This window comes from Salmo salar, chromosome ssa01 (assembly GCF_905237065.1).
Source record: "Salmo salar chromosome ssa01, Ssal_v3.1, whole genome shotgun sequence".
NCBI classification, from domain to species: Eukaryota; Metazoa; Chordata; class Actinopteri; order Salmoniformes; family Salmonidae; genus Salmo; species Salmo salar.
In genome coordinates this window covers 89,320,494-89,343,675 of record NC_059442.1, presented here as the reverse complement: position 1 = coordinate 89,343,675, position 23,182 = coordinate 89,320,494, and the positions used below count along the sequence as shown (strand labels likewise).

The 23,182-nt window shown below is 43.4% G+C and overlaps 1 protein-coding gene across 1 annotated transcript in view; it reads left to right on the top strand.

The window, feature by feature from the left end:
• The first annotated feature begins 4,611 nt into the window (after window positions 1-4,611).
• Window positions 4,612-23,182, top strand: part of rhbl4 (Rhomboid-like protease 4) — an 81,393-nt gene continuing 62,822 nt past the window's right edge. The window contains exon 1 of the mRNA XM_014207861.2: window positions 4,612-4,925. The gene's annotated coding sequence lies outside the window, so the exon portion shown is untranslated. The remainder of the gene's footprint in view (window positions 4,926-23,182) is intronic.

The following is a 23,182-nucleotide window of genomic DNA, read 5'->3' as shown; positions in this document are numbered from 1 at the left end:
TTCCAACCATTGTTTACAGACAGATTATTTCACTTATAATTCACGGTATCACAATTCCAATGGGTCAGAAGTTTACATACACTAAGTTGAAAGTGCCTTTAAACAGCTTGGAAAATTCCAGAAAATTATGTCATGGCTTTAGAAAATTCTGATAGGCTAATTTACATAATTTGAGTCAATTGGAGGTGTACCTGTGGATGTATTTCAAGGCCTACCTTCAAACTCAGTGCCTCTTTGCTTGACATCATGGGAAAATCAAAAGAAATCAGCCAAGATCTCAGATTTTTTTTGTAGATCTCCACAAGTCTGGTTCATCCTTGGGAGCAATTTCCAAACACCTGAAGATACCACGTTCATCTGTACAAACAATAGTACGCAAGAATAAACACCATGGGACCACGCAGCCGTCATACCACTCAGGAAGGAGACGTGTTCTGTCTTTTAGAGATGAACGTACTTTGTTGCGAAAAGTGTGATTCAATTCCAGAACAACAGCAAAGGACCTTGTGAAGATGCTGGAGTAAACAGGTACAAAACTGTATCTATATCCACAGTAAAAACGAGTTCTATATCGGCATAACCTGAAAGGCCGCTCAGCAAGTAAGAAACCACTGCTCCAAAACCGCCATAAAAAAAGCCAGACTACGGTTTGCAACTGCACATGGGGACAAAGATCATACTTTTTGGAGAAATGTCCTCTGGTCTGATGAAAGAAAAATAGAACTGTTTGGCCATAATGACCATCGTTATGTTTGGAGGAAAAAGGGGGATGCTTGCAAGCCGAAGAACACCATCCCAACCGTGAAGCACGGGGGTGGCAGCATCATGTTGTGGGGTTGCTTTGCTGCAGGAGGGACTGGTGCACTTCACAAAATAGATGGCATCATGAAGCAGGAAAATTATGTGGATATATTGAAGCAACATCTCAAGACATCCGTCAGGAAGTTGAAGCTTGGTCACAAATGGGTCTTCCAAATGGACAATGACCCCAAGCATACTTCCAAAGTTGTGGCAAAATGGCTTAAGGACAACAAAGCCCTGACCTCAATCCTATAGAAAATTTGTGGGCAGAACTGAAAAAGTTTGTGTGATCAAGGAGGCCTACAAACCTGACTCAGTTACACCAGCTCTGTCAGGAGGAATTGGCCAAAATTCTCCCAACATTGTGGGAAGCTTGTGGAAGGCTACTCGAAACATTTGATCCAAGTTAAACAATTTAAAGGCAATGCTACCAAATACTAATCGAGTGAATGTAAACTTCTGACACACTGGGAATGTGATGAAATAAATAAAAGTGAAATAAATCATTCTCTCTGCAATTATTCTGACATTTCACATTCTTAAAATAAAGTGGTGATCGTAACTGACCTAAGATGAGGAATTTTACTAGGATTAAACGTCAGGAATTGTGAAAAACTGAGTTTAAAAGTATTTGACTAAGGTGTACTTCTGACTTCAACTGTACATATGAAGTGGGTAAAACAGTATGTAAACATTACTAAAGTTACCTGTGTTCAATGACTCTGTACAGCGGGCAGCAGTCTCTACGGTGCAGGGTAGAGTACCGGGTGGGTAGCCAGCTAGTAGCAGTGACTAAGGTTTTGGGCAGGGTACTGGGTGGAGACCAGCTAGCGGTGACTGTTTAACAGTCTGATGGCCTGAAGGTAGAAGCTGTGTTTCAGTCTCTCGGTCCCAGCTTTGATGCACCTGTACTGTCTCCGCCTTCTAGATGGTAGTGGTGTGAACAGGCCGTGGCTTGTGTGGCAGAGGTTCTTGATGATCTTCTTGGCCTTCCTCTGACACCGGGTGGTGTAGATGTCCTGGGGGCAGTGTGCCCCTGATGGTGTGTTGGGCTGACCACACCACCCAATGGAGAGCCCTGCGTTTGCGGACGGTGCAATTGCTGTACCAGGCGGTGATACATCCCAGCAGGATGCTCTCAATGGTGCATTTGTAGGTTTGTGATGGTCTTAGGGGCTATTTAGAATGTAGTCTACTGTTTAGTAAACATTTATGCAGTAAGCAACACATATCAACATGCTACAAGGCGTTATCTAATGAGCTTGTTACCCGCCATTTGTTCATTTTTGTAGAGCTCATCCCATATTCTGATTATCAGCTGTTGTCAATCAGAGTGTGAAAAGACAATTCTCTTCCTCAATAGTGTAATAGTAATGTACTGTTAAACCATAGTTTCTTTGGAATTTACATTAACATACTATACCTTTTTTACAGTAACTTACTGTAACGGTGTACTTGATGAAAAGCCAAAATGTGTTTGACATCCTGGCATTTAAAGCATACCATTTCTTTGAAATTTCACATACTTTAAAACATTATTTTTTCACATACCCAAAAAGCCTAGTATTTAGAATGCATGGGTATTTGGACACGACCACTGTTTTAGATACAATCTCTGTGTTACAGTGCAGGCAGGATAGTGTCATGCTACAGAGAATTTTGAGATAATCTCTGGCTGGTGTTAACTTCGGGATCGGTGTCCCGTCCATGGGACGGTTAAGCTAACGCAGGCTAATGTGATTAGCATGAGGTTGTAAGTAACAACAAAATTTCCCAGGACATAGACATATCTGATATTGGCAGAAAGCTTAAATTCGTGTTAATCTAACTGCACTGTCCAATTTACAGTAGCTATTACAGTGAAAGAATACCATGCTATTGTTTGAGGAGAGTACATAATTTTGAACATGAAAAGTTATTAATTAACAAATTAGGCACATTTGGGCACTCTTGATACAAACTTGGAACAGAAATGCAATGGTTCATTGGATCACTCTAAAACTTTGCACGTGCACTGCTGGCATCTAGTGGACAAAATCTAAATTGCACCTGGGCTGGAATAATACATTATGTCCTTTCTCTTGCATTTCAAAGATGATGGTACAAAGAAATACAAAAGAACGGTTGTTTTTTTCTTTGTATTATCTTACTATTGTGTTATATTCTCCTACATTCCTTTCACATTTCCACAAACTTCAAAGTGTTTCCTTTCAAATGGTATGAATACGCATATCCTTGCTTCAGGGCCTGAGCTACAAGCAGTTAGATTTGGGTATGTCATTTTAGTAGAACATTTTAAAAAGGCGCGGATCCTTTAGAGGTTAATTATGTTTCCTCTCTTTATGCCATGTCTATGTTTTCTCTCTCAGAAATATTCTCTGACACCTGCTCCAGAAGCTGTCATGCACCAATGAGGACAGGCCTGTAGAGCCATATTAAAACACATGTTATTCTAAACAACCAGATGTTCATTTCCCGATGACTCAAACAGATTTTCTTGACTTGGATCAAGTCCCTGATTTGCCTCTGTTCTTTTCTTTCTTTCTTTCTTTCTTTCTTTCTTTCTTTCTTTCTTTCTTTCTTTCTTTCTTTCTTTCTTTCTTTCTTTCTTTCTTTCTTTCTTTCTTTCTTTCTTTCTTTCTTTCTTTCTTTCTTTCTTTCTTTCAACCATTCTATCCATTAATAAGGAAGTAACTTATTAATGAGTGTGACTTAATGCCAGAAAAAAATACTTATTTCTTCCTGGAACTCTAGATTTACAGTATACCATTGTCCCACTCTTACTTCATTGTTGATGCAGGGTACTGATCCCAAACCCACTTGTTGGTTGTTGCCTATAGCTAGTATGGCCTCATCAACCTGAGTTGGGGTGATAATTATTGTCATTTGAATTATAAAAATGTTGTTAAAAACAACGTTTCAGGGATCGTTTAAAGCTCAGACAATGAGCTGCATCGGTGGCCAATACCATCATTTATTTTGATTGTTCACTAACTCTATCATATTCCAACCACACACCACACCACATTTGCTAGTAGACACTCTCTCTCTCCTCCTCTTCCTAAGGCCACCTGGCTCTCCAAGATCCTCTCTCGATTTACACAAAAACCCAAGGCACAGAAGAAGAAGCTTCAGTTTACAGATGTATCCCTATCCAGGCTGCCATTCTTTGCCACACTTCTCCTGTTGAGTGAGACACACAGTGACTGGTGAGTAACAGTGATCAGGTGAATAGATCAAATGGGGTCTTCTGCTCTCAGGTGTTATTAGACAGAAATAGAAACCCAGAGACAAAGGAGGTGTTCTATGGTGTGGTGTTATTCTTCTGTGGTGTAGTTCAAATAGACAGAAACAGGACCTATAGACAGAACAGGACACCTATGGACACCCAGCCCGCAGGCTCTGTAGGAGGGAGAAGAGAGCCCACCTGGATAGGGGTTTTATGGTGAGGGGTTCTGTGGTGTTATTCTTGGCTTCCTTGGTTGTGATACAAAACCTGGGTAGCCTATCTAGTATCCAGAGGTATCAATGGCCACATCAGAAGAGAGGGGCTTCAATTCGTTTTTTAAGCATCAGGTAGAATAAAGGAACCATATGGCTCTCTCTGGTAGAACATACATAGATAGATAGCCTAACACTGTGTTTATGTTTTCATACTTCATCATAAAGAAGACGCCTGCGCGCCTGCTATAGCGCGGGGCACACCGGTCGGCGGTGGCGTTTGACAACTCTCTGTTTTCTCTGCCCTCTCCAGCGCAGCACAGTCAACCTCGCGTGGGCGTTCCCGCTACCCAGCAACGAAACTGAAGTACAGAAGGACAGAAGCTCGCTGCGGAACGAGCCGAAACGAGACTGGAACAGACAGCGGTGGGAGAGTGTCTCTAGAACGGGAGGCAAGAAGATAACACTGTTTCCCGCAGTTTCAGCATCTTTTCGCGATGTTGTGAGTGAGATCCTCAGAGTCCCCCCTTTCGGATGCAGTTTTAGAAGTGATTTTTTATTTATGTCATCTGTCCGTTGCATGACTGAGTTATGAAGTGATTTGACTACCACGACATATTGGTCATCGGAGTGCCACCAATAGGGTGGATCGAGCTGTTAAGGACCGGAGCATTTTCAGTAAGGTAAGGTGTTCTGGCAGTTTACCCCTAAAGGGCAACTGCTAATTATGAGACCATGCTTTGATAGTATACTGTAAAATATTGCGGAAAAATTAGAAACTAGAATTAAACAAACACATTATCTACAGGGCACACTAACATGAATTCAACGTGAAATCAACAAACTATGTCACAATGTCGTTGGATTTAGGTTAAAAGTTTGGTGAAAAAAATTAGACATTCCCTTACATTTATATATGTTTTCAAATCCAATCAGTTTCCCACGTTGAATCAACGTCATCACGTAAAAGTTTTGGTTGAATTGACGTGGAAATAACGTTGATTCAACCCGTTTTTGGCCAGTTGACAAAATTCGATTTTTTTTTTACTAAAGATACCAAATCTATATTATCTATGTACATTGTAGTCTATTCGATATAAAATACATTTTGAAGATTGAGAGAGGATTTCATTTGGCCTTAATCCAACTCACTTCATTTTCCAATCTTTCAAACATGATTTCGACTGTATAGCCCACGGTGACAAACCGATAGTAATTACATCCAGGATGCTGTAGCCTCGGCATATTTGCTTGACATCGGGACAGGTTTCTGTCTACTGCACACACACACACACACACACACACACACCCACCCACCCACCCACACACACACACACACACACACACACACACAGGGTGGGATCTCAACACTTGCCTGAGGGAAGTCAAGTATGATCTCATGTATTTGTTTTGAGTCTTGTGAGGTGGGAAAGGGCAAAGTGATTTCCATATCCTTTACCAGTGCTGTCACATCTCTATTCAAGATGACTAAATGTCTGATGTAAAGTTTTGGACATAGAGATAATTGGATTATGATTTGGGAAACACCACCAATACCATTTCGGAATCTACATTTTTTTACCTGTGTGTGGCTGTGTGTGGATTTATGAGATCAACAACACCAGACAAACAGAATCTGCTCTTTACATTTCAGACTGTATCATGCCAACTCTACAGATGTAGGATCTTCATTTGACCACTTGCTGAGTATTTTCCTGCACACAGCAGGAAATGCAAACTTGTAGTGTATTTCATTCTTAAAAAGGCTTCTGAAGTTTGTCATTTCAGACTTGATTTGCCCTAATGAAAAATGGATCAACCCTTACAAAAATGTCCATTAATTATAATCTATATAATAATTCACATTTCCTGTTGCTGCATTCTGGCACTGTGGGAGCCAATCGTCTCTCTCGCTCTTTCTCTCTCTCTCAATTAAATGAAATTCAAAGGGCTTTATTGGCATGCGAAACATATGTTTACATTTCCAAAGCAAGTGAAATAGATAAACAAAAGAAACAATTAAACATGTACAGTAAACATTACACAAAAGTTTCAAAGGAATAGACATTTCAAATGTCATATTATGGCTATATACAGTGTTATAACGATGTGCAAATATTTGAAGTAAAAAAGGAAAAATAAATAAACATAAATATGGGTTGTATTTACAATGGTGTTTGTTCTTCACTGACCCATAGCCTTGAGTGTTTGGTTTCCTGTCTGAGAAGAAGTTACTTCTGTTGACTGAAGGCTTCTCTGTAGAAGTAATATTAATAGTAGATGTTGTTATGGTTCTGAATCAGACTGAACCATCTGAATCATTTGGTCCCACACACTAACTAGCATTCATGGTGTATCACACTATGGTGTTACATAGTGTTTTACAATATGGATACATTGCTTAAAACAATGATGTTCCTCTATATAAACTCAGTGCTGGGGGTTTGACACATCCCAAACCCATGCTGTTTCAGTATAGAGATTGTCTGCATTGACCATGATTAGTTGAGAACAGATGGGAGAACAACACAGCACACTGGTCTAAGGCCTATCCTCCATACACCAACAGATTGAAGGGTATGATATCCAATGGTTTCCTAGAGGGCAATTCCAGTGAATGACAGCTTCCGAATTCCTCTCTACAGCAGCAAGGTGTTGGTCAGGTGTTTAGCAACAGTCAGTGGATGATATCGTGTTACTCTGATTTGGGAGTAGTTTGGAATCAGAGTTATGCAGAGTGTTAAAGCATGTTGTTCATTATCCTACAGAGAGAGAGAGAGACATAGAAAGACAGATGGAGAAAGAAAGAAAGATAGAAAGAAAAAGAAAGAAAGAAAGAAAGAAAGAAAGAGAAAGAAAGAGAGTAGATATCTAGACATCTTAAAACTTAGTAGTGTGTGTCCCCTTTTTTCCCTCCATTGTCAACTTCAGTCCTCCTACACACACACACACACACACACACACACACACACACACACACACACACACACACACACTCCTGGCAGCCATCGAACGCTCTAGGGAGTGTCTGGGCATACTTTCTGCTCGGCACAGTAAGTAGTGAATCAAATCAGCAGTAATCTTATTTGTCAGGTTTATATCAAGGCTAAGGCTGTTGTGCTATCCTGACCCGTCACCTGCAAAGCTGGTGCTGTAATTTGTTTTGAGTGCTAATTATGCATTTAATTTATTTTGTGGACAGCACACAAACTTGATATCGTGTCTTATAAGCCCATACTGTCTGGGCACCAATTGGTGTACGACACGGAAATAAGATAAATCAATCAAAATCAATCAGTCCATAGTAGTAGTTGTCGTCGTTCAGCAGCAGCAATAATTTTGGGGTCCCTTATATTTGGCCTGTTATACACACGTAATGTAAATGTATTACTAATGTATTCCAACTCCCCCTGAGACAACCGCAGGGAGTGTGGTCTTGGCCAGGTTCACCATAGAGCTTGCCAAATGAGTTACCTCTGGTTCGTTCAAATCAAATCAAATTGTATTAGTCACATGTGCCAAATACAGCAGGTGTTGACCTTACAGTGAAATGCTTACTTACGAGCCCCTAACCAACAATGCAGTTTTAAAAAATATGGATAAGAATAAGAAATAAAAGTAACAAGTAATTAAAGAGCAGCAGTAAGATAAATAAGCAGTAAGATAAAATAGTGAGACTATATACAGGGGGGTACCGGTACAGAGTCAATGTGCGGGGGCACCGGTTAGTTGAGGTAATATGTACATGTATTTGTATTTATTATGGATCCCCATTGCAGCAGCTACTCTTCCTGGGGTCCAGCAAAATTAAGGCAGTTTATACAATTTTAAAAACATTGCAATACATTCACAGATTTCACAACACACTATGTGCCCTCAGGCCCCTACACCACTACCACATATCTACACTACTAAATCCATGTGTATGTATAGTTATCGTGTGTGCGTGTGTGTGTGTGTATGCATTTGTCTGTGCCAATGTTTGTGTTGCTTCACATTCCCCGCTGTTCCATAAGGTGTTTTTTAATCTGTTTTTTAAATCTAATTTTACTGCTGGCATGAGTTACTTGATGTGAGTTACATGTAGTCATGGCTCTATGTAGTACTGTGTGCCTCCCATAGTCTGTTCTGGACTTGGGGACTGTGAAGAGACCTCCTGTGGAATGCCGTGTGGGGTATGCATGGGTGTCCGAGCTGTGTGCCAGTAGTTTAGACAGACAGCTCGGTGTAGCTCGGTGCATTCAACATGTCAATACCTAGGTAGAGTTATTAAAGTGACTACGCATAGATGATAACAACAGAGAGTAGCAGCGGTGTAAAAGGGGGGGGGGGGCAATGCAAATAGTCTGGGTAGCCATTTGATTAGCTGTTCAGGAGTCTTATGGCTTGGGGGTAGAAGCTGTTTAGAAGCCTCTTGGACCAAGACTTCGTGCTCCGGTACCACTTGCTGTGCGGTAGCAGAGAGAACAGTCTATGACTAGGGTGGCTGGAGTCTTTGACAATTTTTAGGGCCTTCCTCTGACACAGCCTGGTATAGAGGTCCTGGATGGTAGGAAGCTTGGCCCCAGGATGCTCTGGGCCAGACGCACTACCCTCTGAAGTGCCTTGCGGTCGGAGGCCGAGCAGTTGCTGTACCAGGCAGTGATGCAACCAGTCAGGATGCTCTCGATGGTGCAGCTGTAGAACCTTTTGAGGATCTGAGGACCCATGACAAATCTTTTCAGTCTCCTGAGGGGGATTAGGTTTTGTCGTGCCCTCTTCACGACTGTCTTAGTGTGCTTGGACCATGTTAGTTTGTTGGTGATGTGGACACCAAGATGTGGACACCATTCCTGTAGTCCACAATCATCTTCTTTGTCCTGATCACGTTGAGGGAGAGGTTGTTGTCCTGGCCACACATGGCCAGGTCTCTGACCTCCTCCCTATAGGCTGTCTCGTTGTTGTCGGTGATCAGGCCTACCGTTGTTGTGTCATTGGCAAACTTAATGATGGTGTTGGAGTCATACCTGGCTGTGCAGTCATGAGTGAACAGGGAGGACAGGAGGGGACTGAGCACGCACCCCTGAGGGGCCCCTGTGTTGAGGATCAGCGTGGCGGATATGTTGTTACCTACCCTTACCACCTGGGCGTGGCCCGTCAGGAAGTCCAGGATCCAGTTGCAGAGGGAGGTGTTTAGTCCCAGGGTCCTTAGCTTATTGATGAGCTTTGAGGACACTATGGTGTTGAACGCTGAGCTGTAGTCAATGAATAGTATTCTCACGTAGGTGTTCCTTTTGCCCAGGTGGGAAAGGGCAATGTGGAGTGCAATAGAGATTGCATTATCTGTGGATCTGTTGGGGCGGTATGCCAATTGAGTGGGTCTAGGTTTTCTGGGATAATGGTGTTGATGTGAGCCATGACCAGCCTTTCAAAGCACTTCATGGCTACAGATGTGAGTGCTACTGGTCGGTAGTCATTTAGGCAGGTTACCTTAGTGTTCTTGGGCACAGGCACTATGGTGGTCTGCTTAAAACATGTTAGTATTACAGACTCGGACAGGGAGAGGTTGAAAATGTCAGTGAAGACACTTGCCAGTTGGTCAGCGCATGCTCGCAGTACATGTCCTGGTCATCCGTCTGGCCCTGCGGCCTTGTGAATGTTGACCTGTTTAAAGGTCTTACTCACATCGGCTATGGAGAGAGTGATCACACAGTCTTCCGGAACAGCTGGTGCTCTCATGCATGTTTCAGTGTTATTATCCTCGAAGCGAGCATAGAAGTTGTTCAGCTCGTCTGGTAGGCTCGTGTCACTGGGCAGCTCTCGGCTGTGCTTCCCTTTGTAATCTGTAATGGTTTGCAAGCCCTGCCACATCCGACGAGCATCAGAGCCGGTGTAGTACGATTCGATCTTAGTCCTGTGTTGACGCTTTGCCTGTTTTATGGTTCGTCGGAGGGCATAGCGGGATTTCTTATAAGCTTCCAAGTTAGAGTCCCGCTCCTTGAAAGTGGCAGCTCTAGCCTTTAGCTCAGTGCGGATGTTGCCTGTAATCGTTGGCTTCTAGTTGTGGTATGTACGTACGGTCACTGTGGGGACGATGTCATCAATGCACTTATTGATGAAGCCAATGACTTATGTAGTGTACTCCTCAATGCCATCGGAGGAATCCCAGAACATATTCCAGTCTGTGCTAGCAATGCTAGTTCAGCCATTCCTATGGGGAAAATGAATTGGGAAAGAATAGGGTTTTGGGATAAATGTCCCCAAAAAGATCTGAGGTTAGCACAGGCTACGGAGATCTTATACATGTTGTTCTCTGAGATAATAGCAGTCAGTTAACATAATGGCTTTATAATCCATAAAGGTTATGTGCTTTGTGTGCTTTTTTGTGACATACATGCTTCAAAATTCACAAAAAGTGCCTACAGAAAGACACCCTTACTTTTGCTCTCTATTGTCCAGTGCAGCTGGAGCAATTGGGGTTAAGTGCTTTGCTAAAGGGCACTGCGACAGGATTTGAACCTGTGACCTGTCGGTTAATGACACAACTCACTGACCTGGAATCTATCTGCCACCCCCTAGCTAGTAGTGGTGTCAGTGTCAGTCTACTGTGTATTATCACCTGGTTCTATGTGAGTATCTGGTTAGATCTGGTTAGGTTCAGTTCAATTTGAATCCTGTCAGTTCAGGATAATGAAAAAGCACACATTTTAAAGTGGATTTTTCTATTTAGAAATGGAATTTGACTGAGTTAAAATATAGTCGACCCCATCTCTCCTGGTAAGACTTTGTTGAGCCCGCCATGACAATCTGTTATATTAGAGGGTTCAAGGAAAGTGTTTGGTAGGATATTTCACTGAATTCAGGGGTAACCCTGGCTGGGACTTTGCAACTCTCTGCAACTGTCAGTCGAACACCTTAACCATTACCCTGAGAGATTCGAACTGCATACACTCATCCCTGTGTGAAGGGAGATTGACTTTTCCATCATGATGGATCAGTACAATGAGAACAGGGGCCACAGTCGCTCTCTCCTCCTCCCTCAGATGATAGGTATAGAACTAACAAACTATCATGTTCTAAACACACTAAGACAGTTGTGAAGAGGGCACATCAAAACCGATTCCCCCTCAGGAGACTGAAAAGATTTGGCATGTGTCCTCAGATCCTCAAAAGGTTCTACAGCTGCACCAGAGAGCATCCTAACTGGTTGCATCACTGCCTGGTATGGCAACTGCTCGGCCTCTGACCGCAAGGCACTACAGAGGGTAGTGCGTACAGCCCAGTACATCACTGGGGCCAAGCTTCCTGCCATCCAGCACCTCTATACCAAGCAGTGTCAGAAGAAGGCCCTAAAAATTGTCAAAGACTCCAGTGACCCTACTTATAGACTGTTCTCTCTGCTACCGCACGGCAAGTGGTACCGGAGCACCAAGTCTAGGTCCAAGAGGCTTCTTAACAGCTTCTACCCCCAAGCCATAAGACTCCTGAACAGCTAATCAAGTGGCTACCCAGACCCCTCTTTTACGCTGCTGCTACTCTCTGTTTATTACCTATGCATAGTCACTTTACCTCTACCTACATGTACATATTACCTCAATTACCTCTACTAACCGTTGCCCCCGCACATTCACTCTGTACCCCCTGTATTTAGCCTCGCTCTTGTTATTTTACTGCTGCTGTTGAATTATTTGTTACTTTTATTTAAAAATGTTTACTTATCTATTTTTTACTTAACACTTATTTTTTCTTAAAACTTGTCACGGATCCCCCTGGTACTGCTGCTCATTCTGTTTACCAGCTCCAGAGGTCTACGTCACCAGCCTTCTAGGTGTCACTGAACTGGATCATTACCACGGCCCCCTGACTGTCTTGTTGTCACAGGCGTCGAAAGGATTAGACCAAGGCGCAGCGTGAATAGTGCTCATTCTTGATACTTTAATGAGAAACACTTTACAAAATAACAAACGACCAACAGTTCCGTCAGGAACAATAACTAAACGGAAAATAAACACCCACCAAAACCCAAAGAAAAATAGGCTGCCTAAGTATGGCTTCCAATCAGAGACAACGAGACACCTGCCTCTGATTGGGAACCATACTCGGCCACACAAGGAAAATTAAACATAGAAACAGAAAACTAGAACAAATTCTCCTAGAAACAAACCAACCCCAAAACACACAAAACAACCCCCCTGCCACGCCCTACTATGGCAAAATGACCCTTCTCACTGGTCAGGACGTGACACTTGTCTCATTACGCACACCTGGTTCCTATTCCCCCTGATTAGTATGTGTATAATTGTGCCCTGTGTTCCCCATTGTCCTTGCTGATTATTGTTCTGTGTCCGTTGGTCTTGTGAGTACATGTGCTCTGTTATAATTGGCTTTCGTGTTAGTGTGAACTTGTTATTACGGGTCTCGTCCCGTGTATTGTTATTACGGGTCTCGTACCGTGTATTTATTAGAAGTTTACACCTCGCTCTTTTACATACATACATATATATATACACACACACACACACACACACACACACACACACACACACACACGTTTGTTTTGGGCTTCGTCACCGTCATTTTCATGACGTATTCTATTTTAGTTAGGGAAATAAAATAAAAATATTTTTGTATTCCTGCGCCTGTCTCCTATCATTATACAATGTGACAACTTCTTAAAGCATTGTTGGTTAAGGACTTGTAAGTAAGCATTTCACCTGTTGCATTCGGCGCATGTGACAAATACAATTTTATTTGATTATGACAGCACTGTTGTTTACTGTGATTGTTGCTGTAAAGCCATTAATTTGAATGGCTTCCCCCACAGGGATTTGATCTGAAATTATTCTCCATGTTGATGATCTGGGATGTGATCTGAGATTATCCTCCATGATGATGATTTGGGATGTGATCTGAGATGATCTGGGATGTGATCTGAGATGATCCTCCATGGTGATGACCTGGGATGTGATCTGAGATGATCCTCCAGGGTGGTGATCTGGGATGTGATCTGAGATGATCCTCCATGATGGTGATCCAGGATGTGATCTGAGATGATCCTCCAGGGTGGTGATCTGGGATGTGATCTGAGATGGTCCTCCATGATGGTGATCCAGGATGTGATCTGAGATGATCCTCCAGGGTGGTGATCTGGGATGTGATCTGAGATGATCCTCCATGATGGTGTCGTATCTTTGGCTACGCCGGATTAAGTGATATGACATGATATTCTATAAAATAATTTCTCTGTAATTAATATTACCTGATTTAAGCTAATCATGTAAATGTAATCAACTTGAAAGTCGGGGCACCACGAAATAATGTTTATAGAGCTGTTATCTTCCGAATAAACTCTTAAAGACCTGGTAATCTTTTACCTCAATAGCAGTCAATATTTAATCGTCACCTTATTCAGTCTCATCAGAAAGTTGTAAATTCTTGGTTAACATCACAAACCCTGGCTAACAAGTTGAATCAGCAATACAATATTTGGTTTAATTATTTATTTATTTATTTACTAAATACCAAAAAAAATCATACAGAATTACATCTACACAGAATGGATCATACATTGATTACAAATGATGTCATAAAGGAAAACGTCCCTAGCGGACGGAACAGATATGACGGCTGGTTACACAAAGAGAGGGGGTTGGGTTTGAGTGAAGTAGGCAGCTATGCTATGGGTTTGGGTTTGAGTAGGCAGCTATGCTATCGTAAATACAGTATCTTATGCATTCTAAATAACCGCCCATTTGGAAAAGAAAAATGCAATAAATATTTACTCTGAGCTGCGCTTCGGTAGATTGGTCGTAGATAGAAGGCCGGGTTGTCCTGCATGAATCTCTTGTCCTCTGAAGAATGTCTAGTGGTGAACTGGAGCGTGGTAGAGTGGATACTAAATCCATCCTTTCCTAGCCCACGTTTACAGTTGCTGTGGCTAAATCAATCGGCTAGGAGGTATCACTTCTTTAGTGAATAAGAGTTAAAAGTTCATACCAAGTTACCATACTTTAAGCTCATGCTATATTCTGGCTGGTATAGTCGAAATTCATCCTTTCGTCATGTTGATCGTCATCTTCACGTTGAAATTCGATGGTAATTTCGTTAGGTTCTTGTCGTTCAACCAGAGCTCACCATGAGGTTGGCTTAGTTCTGTAGGTGATCTTGTCCTTTTAATGCAGGGACCGCAAGTCCTCACGTCCTTGGAACAGAAAGTTGGATTTTCGTCAACGGGCTTATATCGTGGTGAAGAGAAGGGCGTGTTTCATAGTTTACAACCAATGTCTGTTCACTTGGGCGGAGCCTCTGAGTGAGCAGAGTTTACTCTATGACACACCATTCTCTCATTAAGAAGCTAAAATTAAATTTCATCTTTTCACAAATAGTTTCATATTTAAACATTTAAATTGCACAACAATTCCATGTGAATCTGATAACTAGAATGTGTAGATTTTCCAAGATACATTTTGTCATACTATCATTAGTAGTAATGTCTCAGACAACAACTGATCTGAGATCATATTCATTAAGTACCAACACATATTTAACTGGTTGGATTACCGAAATATGGTTCCGTTTCCCACCTTTTGATGTTACCAGACTCTCTATGTTACAAAGCTTTACAAGAGTCAACTCTATAAAGTAGAGAGAGAGAAAAGGGGAAAGGTATTTATGGGGGTCATAAGCCTCCCCAACAGGCCAACGTCATGACAATGGTGATCCGGGAAATGATCTAAGATGATCCTCCTCTGATGATGATGATCTGGGATGTGATCTGGTAATGGAGGCTGGGTTTCTGTGTTGCTAGGGGCAACAGCGGTTGGAGAGCCAGAGTGGATATTTAGGGAGATTGCGGTAGGTTGAGGAGAGGGAATATTTTGTCTAAAATGTAGATTTTGCAGAGAGACAATATGTAAATGTAGGTGTGGAATGGATGCTAGAATCCCCATAAGTCTCACCAAACATGAGTGGATGAATGGAAAATTCTTTACCAAAGTCTAGTCCCATCTTTCATTAATGTAAATTAACATGGATGATGTCAGTGCTGTCACAAAGGCCAGAGTTCTCCATGGGACTCCAGACTGAGTGCTCCATTTCAAAGCAGCCACAATTATGACATTCTTCATTCTTCTCTCTAAATAGTATTTTCAGTGTCGCTTTCTCCCTCTCCTCCCTCTTTTTTCCAATGCAGCATCTGTGTGCAATTACCATTAGGGTTTTTTATCCAGTGCGAGCCAACAGAGGAAGCTGTTATGTCTAAGTCACAGCATGTGGATTGTCCATAAGGAGCTCTATTCATCAGAGCAGACTAAAGCCTCCCACATTGACTGACTGTGACAATGGTCTTCACTTCCACCAGCTAGCTGAGACAAAAGAGTCTTCAATAAAGAGATCGACTCTCTCTCTCTCTCTCCCTGTGTCTCTCGCTCTCCCTGTGTCTCTCGCTCTCTGTCTGTGTCTCTCGCTCTCTGTCTGTGTCTCTCGCTCTCTGTCTGTGTCTCTCGCTCTCTGTCTCTCGCTCTCTGTCTGTGTGTCTTTCTGTCTCTCTCTGTCTCTCTCTGTGTGTCTCTCTGTGTCTCTGTCTCTCTCTGTGTGTCTGTCTCTCTGTGTGTCTGTCTCTCTGTGTGTATGTCTCTCTGTGTGTATGTCTCCCTCTCTGTCTCTCTCCATTTCAATTTGATTTAAGGGGCTTTATTGGCATGGGAAACATGTTTACATTGCCAAAGCAAATGAAATAGATAACAAACAAAAGTGAAATAAATAAAAAATGAACAGCAAACATTACACTCACAAAAGTTCCAAAATAATAAAGTAAAATAATATTATGTCTATATCTAGTGTTCTAATGATGTACAAATAGTTAAAGTACAAAAGGTAAAATAAATAAATATAGGTTGTATTTACAATGGTGTTTGTTCTTCACTGGTTGCCATTTTCTTGTGGCAACACATCACAAATCTTGCTGCTGTGATTGCACACTATGGTATTTCACTCAATAGATATAGGAGTTGATCGAAGTTTGATTTGTTTTCAAATTCTTTGTGGGTCTGTGTAATCTGAAGGAAATATGTGTCTCTAATATGGTCATACATTTGGTAGGAGGTTAGGAAGTGCAGCTTAGTTTCCACCTCATTTTGTGAGTAGTGTGCACATAGCCTGTTCTCTTGAAAGTCAGGTCTGCCTTGATCTGCCTTTCTCAATAACAAGGCTATGCTCACAGTCTGTACATACTCAAAGATATCCTTAATTTTGGGTCAGTCACAGTGTACTGTGTACTCTCTGTTTAGGGCCAAATAGCATTCTCGTTAGCTCAGTTTTTTTGTAAATTCTTTCCAATGTGTCAAGTAATTATCTTTTTGTTTTCTTATGATTTGGTTGTGTCCAATTGTGTTGCTGTCCTGGGGCTCTGTGGCGTCTGTTTGTGTTTGTGAATAGAGACCCAGGACCAGCTTGCTTAGGGGACTCTTCTCCAGGTTCATCTCTCTTTAGGTGATGACTTTGTTATGGAAGGTTTGGGAATCGCTTCCTTTTAGGTGATAGTAGAATTTAACGGCTCTTTTCTGGATTTTGATAATTAGTGGGTATCAGCCTAATTCTGCTCTGCATGCATAATTTGGATATGGAGGACATTTTTGCAGAATTCTGCATGCAGAGTCTCAATTTGGTGTTTGTGTAATGGGCGTCATATAGAGGAGACCAAGGCGCAGCGTGTTGAGTGCTCATCGTTATATTTTAATGAAAACGAACACTAGACAAAATGACAGCCAACAGTTCCGTCAGGTTATACAAACTAAACAGAAAGCAACTACCCACGAAAACAAAGGGAAAAACAGGCTGCCTAAGTATGGCTTCCAATCAGAGACAACGATAGACAGCTGCCTCTGATTGGAAACCATACCCAGCCAAAACATAGAAAAACAAAACATAGAATGCCCACCCACCTATCACACCCTGACCTAACTAAACAGAGAAAACACAGCTCTCCTAGGTCAGAGCGTGACAGTACCCCCCCAAAGGTGCGGACTCCCGGCCGCAAACCTGAATCTATAGGGGAGGGTCCGGGTGGGCATCTATAATTGGCGGCGGCTCTGGTTCAGGGCGTAGCACCCCGACCGCCCGCTGATCCCCCCGCTTCTGTGTGTCCGGAGGAACCAGACCGTGGATCATCGCCCGAGGCTTTGGAACGCCGACCGCCGTTGAAGGCTCCGGGCTGCGGACCGCCGCCGGGGGCTCCGGACTGGGGAGCGCCGCCGGGGGCTCCGGACTGGGGAGCGCCGCCGGGGGCTCCGGACTGAGGGAGCGCCGCCGGAGGCTTCGGACTGAGGGGCGTCGCCGGAGGCTCCGGACTGGAGAGCGTCGTTGTAGGTTCCGGACTAGGGACCGTTGCTGCAGGCTCCATGCCATGGATCATCAATACAGGTTCCATGCCATGGATCATCACTGGAGGCTTCGTGCCATGGATCATCTCTACAGGCTCCGGGCCATGGATTATCCCTACAGGCTTCTTGCCATGGATTATCCCTACAGGCTCCAGGCCATGGATTACCTCTGGAGGCTTCGTGCCATGGAACATCCCTACAGTCTCCGGGCCATGGATCATCACTAGAGGCTTCGTGCCATGGATCATCTCTACAGGCATCAGACCATAGATTATCACTGGAGGCTTTACTTGTGGAGCTGGAACAGGTCTCACCGGACTGGAGAGACGCACTGAGGACCGGGTGCTCAGAGCAGGCACCGGCCGTACTGGGCTATGGAGGCGCACTGGAGGGAGAGTGCGAGGAGCAGGCACAGGACGTACTGGGTTATGGAGGCGCACTGGAGGGCAGGAATGCTGAGCAGGCATACTCCTTGCTGGCTGAGTGCCAACCTTAGCACAACAACGGTGAGGAGTTTGCACCGAGTGCACAGGGCTGTAAGTGCGCATGGGCGACACCGTGCGCATCACCGCATAACACGGTGCTTGTTCAGTCACTCGCTCCCCACGGTAAGCACGGGGAGATGGCTCAGGTCTTAAATCCGCCTTAGCCAATTGGGGGGGTGCTGCCTCTCGGGCTCCTGTTGCTTTCTTGCCCGTTCCTCCCAGTATCGCCGTTCCGCCCTCGCTGCCTCTCTCCTCCTGCGGGCGGCGATACTCCCCCGGCCTTGTCCAAGGTCCTGCCCATCCAGGATCTCTTCCCAGGTCCAGTCCTCTAATCCACACTGCTTGGTCCAATCTTGGTGGGCAGTTCTGTAACGGGCGTCATATAGAGGAGACCAAGGCGCAGTGTGTTGAGTGCTCATCGTTATATTTTAATGAAAACGAACACTAGACAAAATAAACAAAAATGACAGCCAACAGTTCCGTCAGGTTATACAAACTAAACAGAATGCAACTACCAACGAAAACAAAGGGAAAAACAGGCTGCCTAAGTATGGCTTCCAATCAGAGACAACGATAGACAGCTGCCTCTGATTGGAAACCATACCTGGCCAAAACATAGAAAAACAAAACATGGAATGCCCACCCACCTATCACACCCTGACCTAACTAAACAGAAAACACAGCTCTCCTAGGTCAGAGTGTGACAGTTTGTCCCATTTGGTGAATTATTGGTTGGTGAGCGGACCCCGGACATCACAACCATAAAGGGCAATGAGTTCTATAACTAATTGAAGTATTTTTAGCCAGATCGTAATTGGTATGTCAAAATTTATGTTACTTTTGATGGCATAGAATGCCCTTCTTCCCTTGTCTCTCAGATCAATCACAGCTTTGTGGAAGTTACCTATGGCGCCGATGTTTAGTTCGAGGTATGTATAGTTTTTTGTGTGCTCTAGGGCAACGGTGTCTAGATGGAATGTGTATTCGTGGTCCTGGCATCTGGACCTTTTTTGGAACACCATTATTTTGTCTTACTGAGATTTACTGTCAGGGCCCAGGTCTGACAGAATCTGTGAAGAAGATCTAGGTGCTGCTGTAGGCCCTCCTTGGTTGGGGACAGAAGCACCAGATCATCAGCAAACAGCAGACATTTGACTTCAGATTCTAATAGGGTGAGGCCATGTGCTGCAGACTGTTCTAGTGCCCTCGCTATTTTGTTGATATATGTTGAAGAAGGTGGGGCTTAAGCTGCATCCCCGTCTCACCCCACGGCCCTGTGGAAAGAAATGTGTTTTTGCCAATTTTACCACACACTTGTTGTTTGTGTACATGGATTTTATAATGTCGTATGTTTTTCCCCCAACACCACTTTCCATCAATTTGTATAGCAGACCCTCATGCCAATTTGAGTCAAAGGCTTTTTTGAAATCAACAAAGCATGAGAAGACTTTGCCTTTGTTTTGGTTTGTTTGTTTGTCTGTCAATTAGGGCGAATACGTGGTCTGTCGTACGGTAATGTGCCGTTCGCTCGCTCAGATGCTTTCTCCGGCAAGATAACAGTTAATTGCAAAAGAAAATCTATGAAAACATTAGAATGACAAATAAAATAAATATGTAGGCTATAGCAGCCTATAGCTGGGTAAATTATGGTTTCTTACCTGTCTTCTCTCTCTCTCTGGCGGTGGCACGAATTGTGAACAACTGTAGGCGTGTCTGCAGAGGCCGGACGGTCAAAGGCTTGACCACTTGGAGCGGGCCAAATCTGACCGAACAAGAACAGCCACAGACAGAAAACTCTGCCAGGGATGGTTAAAACAGCTGTCCTCAAACAGTTTGTTATGGATTTGGGGCTCATGTACAACTCATTTGAACTCGCCCTACTTTCCGAGTACTCAGTTTACAGAAACGTACCACCTTTATAGCATATACAAATTAACAGATCCACCTTATGAACCTTATCACACCAATGAGATCTGGGATTCAAATTCACCGCCTGTCTGCCTTGATGTTCATAACTCCACGGACCCCCTCTTTTGCAGTGGAACCCAGAACGACATGTCTCCACTTGGTTACGCTGCTGTCCTTTCAGCACCACGATTCAAAGGGCGCTCAAATTGCCTAAAATAACCCTCATCAAGTTCTGTTGCCTACTCCTAATAATCCTACTCATCACATTATTATTATTACAAATAGAAAGTTGCTTGTTTACTCAACAAAGGTGCTTGTTTAGTAAAGTTAGATCAAAGCTGAATCAAAAATCTTGCAAGACCACATAATGATTTGTTAGTATTTTACATAACGGAACCGAATATAGTACCATATACTGTAGCATAGTAGGCCTACAATATGTTACACCAAAAACACATCTTCCTCATCTGGCTGAATAGTCACATTTATTTCCTCATGTGGCCAAAACTCAATAGTGCGTGCCACTAGGCAGGATATATGCTTTGATGGAAAGTATGCATAGAAGAAAGGTTAATAGTTTGTTAACATCATCTGTTTTAATTCGCTCACAAAGCAGTAATTCAAGAAGATCTAAATGCATATTCCCATGAAACTGATTGACATCAAATGATTGGCACGCAGTTTGGAGATTTATTTCACCGGTAAAATGTGAAGAATTATCATTCACAATTGACAGGGATGATGGCCTATTTTGAAATGAGGTATGTCTAACTTGGTGTTTGAGGGTATTAAAAATAGAACATGTTCTTGAGACAATACGTGTGGGAATAAGCAGACATGATTGGAGGATGCATTTTATGCATAGGCATATTCTACAATGATATTCAATAGGCTGCATCTGTCGGTACAAACTTTGACTGAGAAATGATGACGTCATACATATTTTTTGCTCTCCTTCACCCCAAAAAAAGAGCACAACTCCACTGGAATTGAAGGACATTTGGCGAGTGGACAGTGCACTGTTCGATGCTTGGATTATTTTGGACAAAAGCATAAAGGTAACCTACTTTTTGAAGTGATTTGTTTGACAATCAGATAAAAACATCATGACTGGTTGTTTTCATGCCACATTAAAAGGTTACACATTTTTACAGTTAAATTACATGCTATAAAACCCATTTAAAAAAACCCATAGGAAGTCCTGTGAAAAAACGTGCTCCCCGATGGAAATCAAATGCCCGTCCAACTGATTTGTTCTGGCCAAGTCTCCTCCAGTCTCTGCGTATTAGTCAAGCACTATCCACTGGGTATCAGTATCAAAACCAACGCTGTGAACGGGAACAGATTTACTGCCATTATAACTGTAATTTACAGTGTAACGTGAGTGCAGTAGACAGACCAGGCAGCAGTCGGAGTTAATTTGAACCATGGCATATTATACAGGGTAACAGGTCTGTGGAGTTGTGTCTCTGGCAGGCTTGGGTGTGAGTTAAAGTTGGATCCTTCCTGCGGCATCATAGAGAACCAGACTTCTACTGCATCTCTACTCTCCTCTGGGAGCGCTTTATTGCAGGTCTGTCCATTTCCCCACTGCCTCTCTCCTCTCCACTGAGAGAGCTTTGTGGCAGGTCTGTCCATTTCCCCCCTGCCTCTCTCCTCTCCACTGAGAGAGCTTTATGGCAGGTCTGTCCATTTCCCCCTGCCTCTCTCCTCTCCACTGAGAGAGCTTTATGGCAGGTCTGTCCATTTCCCCCCTGCCTCTCTCCTCTCCACTGAGAGAGCTTTATGGCAGGTCTGTCCATTTCCCCCCTGCCTCTCTCCTCTCCACTGAGAGAGCTTTATGGCAGGTCTGTCCATTTCCCCCTGCCTCTCTCCTCTCCACTGAGAGAGCTTTGTGGCAGGTCTGTCCATTTCCCCCCTGCCTCTCTCCTCTCCACTGAGAGAGCTTTGTGGCAGGTCTGTCCATTTCCCCCTGCCTCTCTCCTCTCCACTGAGAGAGCTTTGTGGCAGGTCTGTCCATTTCCCCCCTGCCTCTCTCCTCTCCACTGAGAGAGCTTTGTGGCAGGTCTGTCCATTTCCCCCTGCCTCTCTCCTCTCCACTGAGAGAGCTTCATGGCAGGTCTGTCCATTTCCCCCCTGCCTCTCTCTCTTTCCCTCTTATTCTGGGTCTCTGTCATCAACTTACTGTTTAAAAATGACAAACTGACAGATGGGAAGATCTGCCTTCTGCCTAGGCTTTGGAAGTCACCTGGCATGAGATATATATATATATATATATATATAAAAACATGTTTTTTTTTTTTTCAGGGTTTCCTGGCAGTCAAATATGCCATAATGAACTGTTGAAACTTCAGTGAGTTTTCCATATAGGATTTTTCCACTCCATTTTGAATATAATTTTTCATTTACATAATTTACTAGCTTAGCTTGCAAATTGATAAAATACTACATCTATAAGATACAGGTAACTGCCAAAATAAATGAAACGCCAACATAAAGTATCTTAATTGGGCAATGGGCCACCACGAGCCAGAACAGTTTCAATGCACCTTGCCATGGATTCTCCAATTTCTGGAACTCTATTGGAGGGATGCGACACCATTCTTCCGCAATAAATTCCATCACATCCTGAGTGGTGCAATGGTCTAAGGCACTTCACCGCAGTGCTAGCTGTGCCACTAGAGATCCTGATTCATGTCCAGGCTATGTCGCAGTCGACCGCGACTGGGAGATCCATGGGGTGGCGCACAATTGGCCCAGTGTCACCCGGGTTAGGGCAGGGATGTTGTTGTCCCATCGTGCACTAGCGACTCCTGTGGCATGCTAGGTGCATTGCATGCTGACACGGTCGCCAGGTGTACGGTGTTTCTTCCGATACATTTTTCCGGGTTAAGCGGGCATTGTGTCAAGAACCAGTGCGGCTTGGCTGGGTTGTGTTTCGGAGGACACACTGCTCTTGACCTTCGCCTCTCCTGAGTCCGTACGGGAGTTGCAACGATGGGACAATTGGATACCACGAAAAGGGGTAAAAAAATTGTGTATAATTATTTTGGGGGTGGAAATTCCATCATTTGGTGTTTTGTTGATGGTGGTGTAAAACGCTGTCTCAGATGCCATTACAGAAGTGTTCAATTGGTTTTTTGATCTGGTGACTGAGACAAAGTCTGGTTTACATCGTTTTCATGCTCA